This window comes from Hyperolius riggenbachi, chromosome 10 (genome assembly GCF_040937935.1).
Source record: "Hyperolius riggenbachi isolate aHypRig1 chromosome 10, aHypRig1.pri, whole genome shotgun sequence".
In the NCBI taxonomy this organism is placed as follows: domain Eukaryota; kingdom Metazoa; phylum Chordata; class Amphibia; order Anura; family Hyperoliidae; genus Hyperolius; species Hyperolius riggenbachi.
Genome location: NC_090655.1, coordinates 190,490,711 through 190,503,436, shown reverse-complemented (window position 1 = coordinate 190,503,436; position 12,726 = coordinate 190,490,711). Strand labels below are relative to the sequence as shown.

General features: G+C 43.1%; 1 protein-coding gene across 2 annotated transcripts in view; it reads left to right on the top strand.

Moving 5' to 3' along the window:
- Nucleotides 1-12,726, top strand: part of ZCCHC24 (zinc finger CCHC-type containing 24) — a 223,995-nt gene that overhangs the window by 174,509 nt on the left and 36,760 nt on the right. The gene's annotated exons all lie outside the window — the stretch shown is intronic.

Genomic DNA, 12,726 nt, shown 5'->3' with positions numbered 1-12,726 from the left:
GATGAGAAGTCGTTTTTAGTTACTGCAGATGTTGCAGCGTTATACACAATTATTCCGCATGAAAAGGCACTGGAGGCGGTTAAAAAGGCACTTATTGATCAGAATGTGCTAAGGGAAGCTCAGATAGCTTTCATTGTGGAATTATTGGAATTTTCATTATCACACAATTATTTTTGGTATGGAGGTGAATTTTATTTACAGATGGTAGGATGCGCTATGGGGGCCAAATTTGCCCCCAGCGTTGCAAATATATTTATGGACCAATGGGAAAGGGATATTTTGAGGGCACCCAACAGTAGTAAAGTTGGGATATGGAGGAGGTTTATTGACGATCTATTTTGGATATGGAAGGGAAACGAAGAGGATTTGCAGCAGTTTACACAATGGTTGAATGTGAACACATTAGGTATTGACCTCACTATGAAATACAGTAAGGAGGAAATTGAATTTTTAGATATAGTGGTTATGAAGTATGATGGGGTTTTGGGCACTAAAACTTTTTTTAAAAAGACTGATAGAAATTCCTATATTCCCAAAACGAGCTGCCACCATCCTAGATGGATGGAGAATATCCCTAGAGGTCAGCTGGGGAGGATACGGAGGAACTGTTCCACCCAAGCAGATTTTTTTATACAATCAAATATGTTGATTGATCGTTTTGTAGAGAAGGGGTATAATCGGGCCCGATTGGAGCACATGGCAGTGGATATTGGGGAGAAAGGCAGGGAGGTTTATTTACAAGAGGGTAAGAAAGAAAGAGCCAACTCCAGTGCCTTTGAGTTTGCTGTGATGATGAATTTTAATTCTCAATATAAGGATGTAGAACGGGTGTACAGGAAACATTGGGGATTGTTGAAAAACGACCCCGTATTGGGGGGAGTCCTGCCTGACTCCCCAAGGTTCATATATAGGCGAGCAAAAAATCTGCAACAGAGCTTGGTGAAAACTTATGTGGAAGGACCCTTGGTCAACAACAAAACTGATATGTGGGGCAATGTAGGCTTTTACCCATGTCGACAATGTGTTGGATGTGAACGAGCACAAGGGGTTAGATTAAGGGAGGTTGTGTCATTCCAGACAGGTAAAAATCACAAGATAAGAGAGTTCATCCACTGCTGCAGCACGCATGTGGTCTACTGTTTGTGGTGCCCGTGCGGGCTGCAGTATGTGGGAAGGACAAAAAGAGCTCTTAAAACACGTATTGGTGAACATGTCAACAATATCACCAATGGAGTTAGAGGGCATAGTGTTTCTAGACACTTTGCAGATAAGCATGGGCAAGATGCCAAACTATTGAGGTTTTGTGGGATACAAAAATTGACAACTAGATGGAGGGGTTGCCATAAAGTTAGGGAAATCTCTAAATTAGAGACGAGATGGATTTATGAGTTAAAGACCTTGACCCCTAAGGGCTTAAATGTTGAATTGGACATTAACTGTTTCATTGCTGATGACTAGGTTGATGGCCCTTTTAAGGGGAGGAATTTACTGACCTTATTGATTTAAGTGGGTATTATTGGAGGAGTAGGATCACACTGATTGGGAGGATGTCTTTTTTGGGGTACTGTGCTGAGTCATTTTTGGGATGTGGGAGGGAGGGCATTAGCAAGGGTAGGCACTTAGGTTTAATGTCAACACTGATGCGTCATTCATGAATCTTGTGTGTAGGTTTTTTTCCCTGTTTGTAAGCGCTCAGCGCTTGTGGGGACTATCCCTTTAAGAAATTTTAAATACATGCTGGGATGTAAAAGAAGTGTACATACCTCTCTTTTTAGTGCTGGATTTTGTTTTTAATTTAATTTTAATATATTTTAATATATTTTTTGATAATATAAGTTTCATGTATCTACCTTAGCTAAATATAAGCCGCGCCGTAGTAGGTTAAATCTCATGTGGGTGGCTTATATTCCGTGTCAATACGTATCTCCGCTATAGGATAGGCTGGGGACAGATGGGCGGGGATGATCGAGGAGTTTGGGTAATGTAGTTGCCATCAATAACGTTAGGGAGAGCGGAGAACAGCTAGGGATTATGGGTATTGTAGTTTTTTTCTGTAGTACAGCGCTGCACCAATGAGAGGCGGCAAATGAAGACTAATGAAAGACGCTGAGGTGGGCGGAAAGTCCGCGTTATGTGCTGGATCATGTGACTGTAATGGTGTATTTAGCTGCGTCTCCCACTCCGATAGGCCATGCCCCTGATGAGTCTTTTGACGAAACTAGTTGGGCGGAGCCTATGGAGTGAAGGAGACGCCAGCCGGCTTTTTGATATGCGCATTTAAATCTACGACATTGTGAGTGCACTTTTAAACTTTTTAATATACAAATAAACGGTATCACACTATGTTGGGTCCTGCTTGAGTCCTAGGGGAAGAGTCGGTTTTAAGGTACAACGACTGACATTACTACAAACAAGCGTTTCTGGCTGGTCTGTGCTGGGTCAGCATAGGCACACGGTGAGAGGCTTTGTTGAAATTCGGTGGAAGTGTCACTGGGTGTTTTTTATAAAACTCAGGGAACCACTGGAGAGAGATTTTATATAGGGAGTGGTAAATCAAATTGCCATACAGTACTACCCTATGTATGTATGCTTTACTTTCATGCTCTGGATACTGAGGAAACGTGATTGGAGCAGCTGGGTCGTGTGGGACTACTGACTAAGTGTCACAAGCGTGATTGCCGATCATTATAGGTTGGCCTACAGATTTGGTGAGCGTATAAAGTTTATCATTACTGTGCAAAGAAGATCTGATGAATGATGGACTCTTATACTTGGACTTTTAACTTTTCTTTTAGGATCATGTTTTAAACCTTTTTGGACTGATTTATGTGGGTTTAGGAATGTATGGTTGTTGAGCGCTATACCACAGTTTTTAGTCCACTTTGTTTATTGAGGTACACACTCAATTAGGTATATAGCGATCCAACGTGCTGTCAGTAACCAATCGAAAGAGAGTGTGGATACAGTGTTTAGGTGTAGGGAGGAGCGCACAAGACCTTGATTTTAAATTGTTTGTTATTGCTACCTTTTCTTCTGGCTCCTGCTGTTCCCTTTGGGAGGGGATGCTGCTGGAAAGTCAGTCATATTCCTGTACTGGGCCATAAAGAGGGATTGTAGCCAGATGATGGGAGATATACAGTGGGTTGCAAGTATTCGGCCCCCTTGAAGTTTTCCACATTTTGTCATATTACTGCCACAAACATGAATCAATTTTATTGGCATTCCACATGAAAGACCAACACAAAATGGTGTACACATGAGAAGTGGAACGAAAATCATACATGATTCCAAACATTTTTTACAAATAAATAACTGCAAAGTGGTGTGTGCATAATTATTCGGCCCCCTTTGATCTGAGTGCAGTCAGTTGCCTATAGGCATTGCCTGATGAGTGCTAATGACTAAATAGAGTGCACCTGTGTGTAATCTAATGTCAGTACAAATACAGCTGCTCTGTGACGGCCTCAGAGGTTGTCTAAGAGAATATTGGGAGCAACAACACCGTGAAGTCCAAAGAACACACAAGACAGGTCAGGGATCAAGTTATTGAGAAATTTAAAGCAGGCTTAGGCTACAAGAAGATTTCCAAAGCCTTGAACATCCCACGGAGCACTGTTCAAGCGATCATTCAGAAATGGAAGGAGTATGGCACAACTGTACACCTACCAAGACAAGGCCATCCACCTAAACTCACAGGCCGAACAAGGAGAGCACTGATCAGAAATGCAGTCAAGAGGCCCATGGTGACTCTGGACGAGCTGCAGAGATCTACAGCTCAGGTGGGAGACTCTGTCCATAGGACAACTATTAATCATGCACTGTACAAAGTTGGCCTTTATGGAAGAGTGGCAAGAAGAAAGGCATTGTTAACAGAAAGCATAAGAAGTCTCGTTTGCAGTTTGCCACAAGCCATGTGGGGGACACAGCAACCATGTGGAAGAAGGTGCTCTGATCAGATGAGACCAAAATGGAACTTTTTGGCCAAAATGCAAAACGCTATGTGTGGCAGAAAACTAACACTGCACATCACTCTGAACACACCATCCCCACTGTCAAATATGGTGGTGGCAGCATCATGCTCGGGAGGTGCATCTCTTCAGCAGGGACAAGAAAGCTGGTCAGAGTTGATGGGAAGATGGATGGAGCCAAATACAGGGCAAACTTGGAAGAAAACCTCTTGGAGACTGCAAAAGCCTTGAGACTGGGGCGGAGGTTCACCTTCCAGCAGGACAATGACCCTAAACATAAAGCCAGGGCAACAATGGAATGGTTTAAAACAAAACATATCTATGTGTTAGAATGGCCCAGTCAAAGTCCAGATCTAAATCCAATCGAGAATCTGTGGCAAGATCTGAAAACTGCTGTTCACAAACGCTGTCCATCTAATCTGACTGAGCTGGAGCTGTTTTGCAAAGAGGAATGGACAAGGATTTCAGTCTGTAGATGTGCAAAGCTGGTAGAGACATACCCTAAAAGACTGTCAGCTGTAATTGCAGCAAAAGGTGGTTCTACAAAGTATTGACTCAGGGGGCCGAATAATTACGCACACCCCACTTTGCAGTTATTTATTTGTAAAAATGTTTGGAATGATGTATGATTTTCGATCCACTTCTCACATGTACACCACTTTGTATTGGTCTTTCACGTGAAATTCCAATAAAATTGATTCATGTTTATGGCAGTAATGTGACAAAATGTGGAAACCTTCAAGGGGGCCGAATACTTTTGCAACCCACTGTATCTGTCAAGCTAGACTTCTGGGCTGTGTTTTAAGAGTTACTAGGTTTTGGAGAGAAAAAAAAAAAATCAGGGACACCTGAGCAGCCAAATCTAGTATAGTATTATCAGGAGAAGTTGGATGAAGAGAAAGAGTAGTGTTTCAATCAGTGGATACTCACAAGCCTGGGTTGCTGTAACAAGCATGCGGGGAAGCATTATTTATTATTATGTTTATTATTAATTTGTACAGTGTCAGCATCTAACAGCACAACATAACAATACAAAATAAACCATACAAGACAATGGTGGATTGCAGCTGATGCTATGAACAAATCAACTACAGATTTTTACACAGGGGTGGAAGATATGTGAGCATAATAACAGCATTGAGAGACAGAAGGGAAAAGAGAGCAATGGCCAAAAGGCCTTATAGTCTAAAGGTTCAAGAGATAGGACAATAGGTGAAGGGAAGCTTTGTATGAGATGGTAAAAATGTTGGTCAGTGGTCAAAGTGCCCTAAGTAAGGGCTGGTGCACACCAAAAACCGCAAGCAGATCCGCAAAACGCTAGCAGATTTTTAAACGCTTTTTTTTATTTTTCTATGGCGTTTTGCTAGCGTTTTGCGGATTGCTGCTGCGATTTTCAGTATAGTAGATTTCATATATTGTTACAGTAAAGCTGTTACTGAACAGCTTCTGTAACAAAAACGCCTGCAAAACCGCTCTGAAGTGCCGTTTTTCAGAGCGGTTTGCGTTTTTCCTATACTTAACATTGAGGCAGAAACGCATCCGAAATCCAAAAAATGCCTCACCCAGGCATTTTTCGTTTCTGCAAAACGCCTGCCGCTCTGGTGTGCACCACCCCATTGAGATACATTGACCAAGCAGATCCGCAGCCGCAAGCGGATCTGAAAACGCCCAAAAAGCCGCTCGGTGTGCACTAGCCCTAAGGGAGTATGCTTGTCTGAAAAGGTGAGTTTTCAAGTTACTCCTAAAAAGGGCAAGTGTGGGTAAATGGCGGATGTGTTGAGGGAGGGAGTTGCAGAGGAGGAGAAAGGATCGAGAAAAGTCTTGTAAGCGGTAGTGAGAAGAGGTGACCAGACAGGAAGACAAGTCCCCACTCGACCTTGATAGTGATAGGCGGTTACTGCTCCAAAAATAAACCTTATGATAAAATTCACATGCACAATAGTGATTTTGAGCAAAAACAATAATTACTGGAATTGATCTTTAAAGATGGTAAAGCCATTTTTGCCAAAGTTACGCAAAATGGCCTTAGAAACATAGCTTACTGCACTGCTATACTGTAAATCGGCAGCATTGCGTTTGCTGTACCAAAGACAAGGAATTACATTTTGCATATTTTAGAGCTTCTTTCTAAATAAATATAACGTATATTCCGGTGTATAAGATGACTGGACATATAAGACGACCCCCCAACTTTTTTAGTTAAAATATAGAGTTTGGGATATACTCACCGTATAAGATTACCCCTCTTCCAACGCATACCAAATTAAAAATAAATAAATAAATAATCATATACTGGTGCTATGGATGAACAGATACTGGTGCTTTACTGTATGTGGTACCCAGTATATACCAGTATACAGGCGATTGACTGGTTAGATTGGTCAACTCTCCCTAAGTGGACTGGTCAGCTCTCCTTGTCTCCCCGTTTATCAGAGCGGTATGGAAGAATAGATCACGCTGTGCCCATAAAACACACCTCTTTCACCCTTCTGGCCCACCCTTGTATCCTCCTATTTACCTCTTTCTCTGCCTCTCAGATCTCGCACATGTGCGCCTGCCCCACTTCACTACAGTCCTCAGCAGCGAGATCTGAGAGTCGGTAACAGGATAGGGCGTATCACCTAGCATCAATGACACCCGGCGTACAAGACCACCCCTGACTTTTCAGAAAATTTTCAAGGGTCAAAAAGTAGTCTTATACGCCAGAATATACAGTACATGTTTATATTCTGTAACCTTGTGTACTGCCCTCAACACTGATGTTTTGATTACATCTTCAGATAAATGAATGTTTTTGCGCAGTGTCTGGAATCTGAAGCAGTGATGATTTAGTTTCCATTCATTATTCCTTAACCAGCAATGAAATGAGGAACGTGGCCAGTATGAACTGACACCACAGCACTGTCTCTCCTCAGTACTCTCCACTCAGGCTGCACTTTACCCTTCCTCTCAGACTACAGTGGAAGGAATGTTTGTAAACCTGAGTGGAAACAATCTGTCGTGTGCATTTCAAACATTTTCTCTAGAAGGTTTCCATGTAAAGATTTAATTTGTATTTTTTTAATGTTGAAAACCAGTTATATTAATGTTAAAGAGACTCCGTAACAAAAATTGCATCCTGTTTTTTATCATCCTACAAGTTCCAAAAGCTATTCTAATGTGTTCTGGCTTACTGCAGCACTTTCTGCTATCACAGTCTCTGTAATAAATCAATGTATCTTTCCCTTGTCAGACTTGTCAGCCTGTGTCTGGAAGGCTGCCAAGTTCTTCAGTGTTGTGGTTCTGCTATGAATTCCCCCTTCCAGGCCCCTCTATGCACACTGCCAGTGTATTATTTAGATTAGAGCAGCTTCTCTCTTATCTCTTATCTTTTACAAGCTGGATAAATCGTGCTCTGAGCTGGCTGGGCTTTCACATACTGAAGAATAACAGACAAGGGAAAAGCTGTTTGCAGGAGAAAAAAGAGCAGCCTGAAACTTCAGTGCATGAGAGCAGAAGGGGGAAAGAAACACACAAATGATCTCTTGAGATTTAAAAGGAAGGCTGTATACAGCCTGCTTGTGTATGGTTGTATTTTCTATGTGTGGACATACAGTACATCAACCTATTTCCTGTTTTGGTGGCCATTTTGTTTGTTTATAAACAAACTTTTTAAACTGTTTTTAACCACTTTTAATGCGGCGAGGAGCGGCGAAATTGTGCCAGAGGGTAATAGGAGATGTCCCCTAACGCACTGGTATGTTTACTTTTGTGCGATTTTAACAATACAGATTCTCTTTAAAGGAAGCCTGTACTGAGAAACAATGTAAAACCAGCTGCCATTGCTGACTTTATGTTTTGCCTGGCTGTCATCCTGATTCAACTTTTTGAACCTAATTTACTAACCCAAAGGATTGCACGAGTAAGAACAAGAACTGTTAGAGGTAGCTGAAAATGCATAGCATAAAAGGATAGGCAACGTGTTTTACCACTCAGGGTTGCTTTCTCAGGTCAGTCAAAATGCGATGGAGCTTTATCTACCTGCAGATTAGGTAACTTTTATTGACCTGAGGAAGCCGTCATGAAAAGCGAAACGCATTGTATAGCATTTTGTGCTATACAGTAGTTGAATAAAAAGCTTCAAAAAAACAAAACAAAAAATGACTGGCTGATTTATAGGAAGGTACCGTAACTCAACAATAACTTTTTAATTGTTTTATGCATTTAAAGGCACATGCAACAGTTCTTGTTATTTCCTGTATTATCACTCCTGTTGGGGGGGGGGGGTTACATTTTATTATCTCACCCTATCCAGCTATTTCTATATTATACCATATTGGGCTCCTGATGTCCCTGTGTTTTTTTTCCCAAAATATTGCACGATCCCTGAGCTTAAAGGATACCACAACTGACATGTGGCATAATGAGATAGACATGGGTATGTACAGTGCCTAGCACACAAATAACTATGCTGTGTTCCTTTTTTTCTTTCTCTGCCTGAAAGAGGTAAATATCAGGTATGTAAGTGGCTGACTCACTCCTGACTCAGACAGGAAGTGTGACCTTCACTGATAAGAAATTCCAACTATAAAACACTTTCCTAGCAGAAAATGGCTTCCGAGAGCAAGAAAGAGATAAAAAAGGGGGAATTTCTTATCAGTAAGGGTCACACTGTAGTCACTTCCTGTCTGAGTCAGGACTGAGTCAGCCACTTACATACCTGATATTTACCTATTTCAGGCAGAGAAAGAAAAAAAGGAACACAGCATAGTTATTTGTGTGCTAGGCACTGTACATACCCATGTCTATCTCACTATGCCACATGTCAGTTGTGGTATCCTTTAATGCTGTCATGATCGGCTAAGCAGCAGGTGGGCGTTATTGGTATTCAGAAACATAAAGCTATTGTGCTGTTCTGGAGAAATTGGCCAGGCACAGCTCCATTGAAATGAATAGGAAAACTATGTCCATGGACATTTCCCTATACATCACTGACCATCACACTGCTTAGAGGTTGACCTGCCAACACATTTATGGAATAAGTGTGCACCAGCTGCGCAGTGCGATAGTCAGTAGTGTGGCATTTCCATGTAGGTTTTTAAACACAGTGTGGCAGAAAGTTTGTTGTGGCTTCCCAACTCTGTCCTCAAAGCCCACCAACAGCCGAATTGGGCAAAACGGCACTGGAAATTTGGGCACACCAGGCGCCACCATAGGCTGTAATGTGAATTATGGCTATAGTGGTGATTAGTACTTTTGGTGCTGTCGAGAGACGGAGCCGAAATTACAATAATAAAATAAGGTGGCCGCCAGAAAAAGCAGGCAGCTGAATTACGTATTATGGCCCATACTCACGGGCAACTTTTTGGCATGTCGCTAGCACACGGGAGCGTGTGGGCGACATGCCGGCGACAGCTCGTCGCCAGGTCCCTCCGCATACACACGGTGGAGGGACCTGGCAACTGATGCGGCGGAAACTGTCGCTGTTGTCCCTCCACCGCCGGAAGCGCCGTCTATTTGCAATTATGTTGCTGTCGCTAGTCCGCGTACTCACGCGGACTAGCAACAGTTGCGGCGGCAACTGTCGGCAGGCGATTGACCGCGCCAATCGCCCGGCGACAGCGACGGGCGAAAGGTCGGGCTGCGCGCCCGTGCAACGCCGCATACTCACGGGCGACCTGTTGCCGCAACACGCGCGCGCCGCATTTTGCGGCGACAATTGTAGCCCGTGAGTATGGGCCATTAGACAGGGGGAATAGTAATTAACGCTGCTGGGACTTTTGCAGGAGGAGGGTGAATCATTTTCAGCTTCACCCTGAGTCCAAAAAACATGAACACACCAACAGTCCATACTTTGCAGGAAACTGCAGACGTTCACAGATGGGATAATTAGTGCCTCAGCAGTGCTGATTAGCTACCTCAAATCCTGCACTGTTGAAGGGCCGTTGTTATAAGTCACAAGACTGGGCAATCCACATGTCACACTGAATCCTCCGTGGCCTGCGGGGATGAGCGTTGTGAGATAAGTATATTTAATTGGATTTTAACTTGTGCAATAATTTAGTGCATTAATTGTATGGCAGTAAAAAAAGTTATCACAGCGCTCTCTTTTTCCCCCTTTTCTTGCAATAATCAGTTGAGCAGACATTCATACGGTTGGTCTTTTCTAAGACTGTCTATAAACTAAATATAGTTGCCATGGATGCAAGATCACAGTGAAATAGCTGTGTGGAATTATGTAAGGAAATAGGAATGCCATTGAAAGTGAAGCCATAAAATCTAAGCTGATAATAGTAGCCAGTGGACTGCAGTAATTGGAGCTGCAGTACAGCCTGTGGCTCATTACCAAGCCTGCAATGTGCTACACCTGTAGAATGTGGAAAGAAATACTGATGGCCTTTTATTGAAGGTACACAGCAAGTGAATCATTCACATAGTCCAGCTATTCATGTAGCTGTCAACATAAGAGCTGAAGCGCTGCTATACAGGCATAGGGAGCCACATACAGTATAAACAGTGCTGAGTAAAAATGCACTAACCACATATAACTACCACTATAAACCACACCCCCAACAATGGGGAAGGCTAAAAGTTTTTTTTCTAATAGAAGTACATATGCACCGAGGGAGATACTGCTTGCTTGGCAGTTCAAAGAAGCTGTTATGATCTTTTTGAGATGATCATTTTAAGAAAAGGTAAAGATTTCTTGTGGGAAAGGAGGTATCAGCTACTGATTGGGATGAATGCTTGGTTATAGTTCCTTCTTAAAGAATACCTGAACTGAAAATTAAATGTCGAAATTAACATGCACCAGTCATACTTACCTCCCGTGTAGTCTACTCATCAATCCCTTTCTCCTCTCCTGTGTCCCGTTTGTCCACTGTGATCAATGGAATTCTCTGTCCTCCATTTTGAAAATGGCCATTACCCCATAACAGCTTTCTGATCAGCACACTGTTAAACTGTAACATCGCCCACTTGAGCCATAGGGAAACATGGACATTACCTGGCACATCAGTTGCCCTCTCAGCTATAACTGACATCATCTGATAACTTCTTGCTTCAACTGATATATAACTGACAGTAACTGATATATTTCAGTTTTGACAAAATGTTGTCAGAACTGTAAAGGATTGTTATCATAAGAAAATGGTGAGCTTCTGAGAGGAACTGATGGCAAGGTAACTATGTAATGTTCATATAAAGTTACCTCATGTGTTTATTTTAAATAATTTTACTCAGTTCAGGTTCCCTTTAAGTCTCACTCCATAAACCATTGAGGACAAGTTCTCTATAAGCGGTAATGCAATTACTGTATATAGAGCATAGGACAGAAGGTTGCTACAACTTGTATTACTGCACAACTTTTTTCAGAGAGAGATGAAATTCCATTACCTATTAACATGCTAAATATAATTAAGGTAAAATTGATGAGAATTATGGATGCAGCAAAAAATTATTATTATTGATTTAGAAAGCGCCAACATATTCTGTGGCGCTGTACAAAGTAAGAAACGAACACGGGGTGCATAATAATACAGACAAATGGTATAACCCAATATATGAAATACAGAATTGGTGACAAAATACAGAATAGATACAAAATACAGAATTGGTAATTACAGTGACAAAAGTAACATCCTACCTACTAATTGGCAAGTGTCCCTGCGTCCTGTGTGTGCTTTTGCGCTACTGCACATGTCAAGCACTGACAGCTGTTGGCACAGTACGCAGGGCGAGTGGGCTGGCGGTGGGTGCACACGGCGGGCGGGTGTGCGCGCCGTGATGACAGACCTAGAGCCTGTTTTCAAACGGGTTTAGGTCACTAGTGATGAATAAAATGTATATTGAATTTCAAAACACAAATGAGGGAGAGAGCCCTGCCCTTGCAAGCTTACAATCTAAAGGAATAAGGGAGAAACAAGGTGTCCGTGCAATAAAGATGCCTAACCTTTAACCTCCCCCCCCCCCCATGAGCTAGTTACCTAATGCCTAACCCTTAACCCCCACCCACACACACAAACTACCTAACTCTTAACCCCCCACACAAACCACCTATGTAATGCCTAACCTTTATTCCCCCCGCAGAAACTACCTACCTAAGGCCTAACTCTTAACCACCACCAACCCCACACACACACACACACACTACCTGCCTAAACCCCCTGCACACTAGCTACTTAAGGGCCCAAAAAGGGGAAGGTCCTAAGGTCCTTGAGTGGAAAAGTGAGTTTTGAGAGAGTGTTTAACCAGCTGAGCGGTCTGGACGAGCTCAGCTCGTCCAACACCGCCAGCGGCTGCCGCTCAGGCCCAGCTGGGCCGATTTTAATGAAATAAAAAGCAGCACACGCAGCCGGCACTTTGCCAGCCGCGTGTGCTGCCTGATCGCCGCCGCTCTGCGGCGATTCGCCGCGAGCAGCGGCGAAAGAGGGTCCCCCCAGCCGCCTGAGCCCAGCGTAGCCGGAACAAAAAGTTCCGGCCAGCGCTAAGGGCTGGATCGGAGGCGGCTGACGTCAGGACGTCGGCTGACGTCGATGACGTCACTCCGCTCGTCGCTATGGCGACGATATAAGCAAAACAAGGAAGGCCGCTCATTGCGGCCTTCCTTGTTTATTCTGGGCGCCGGAGGCGATCGGAAGATCGCCTCCGGAGCGCCCTCTAGTGGGCTTTCATGCAGCCAACTTTCAGTTGGCTGCATGAAATAGTTTTTTTTTTATTTAAAAAAAACCCTCCCGCAGCCACCCTGGCGATTTAATCAGAACGCCAGGGTGGTTAAAGA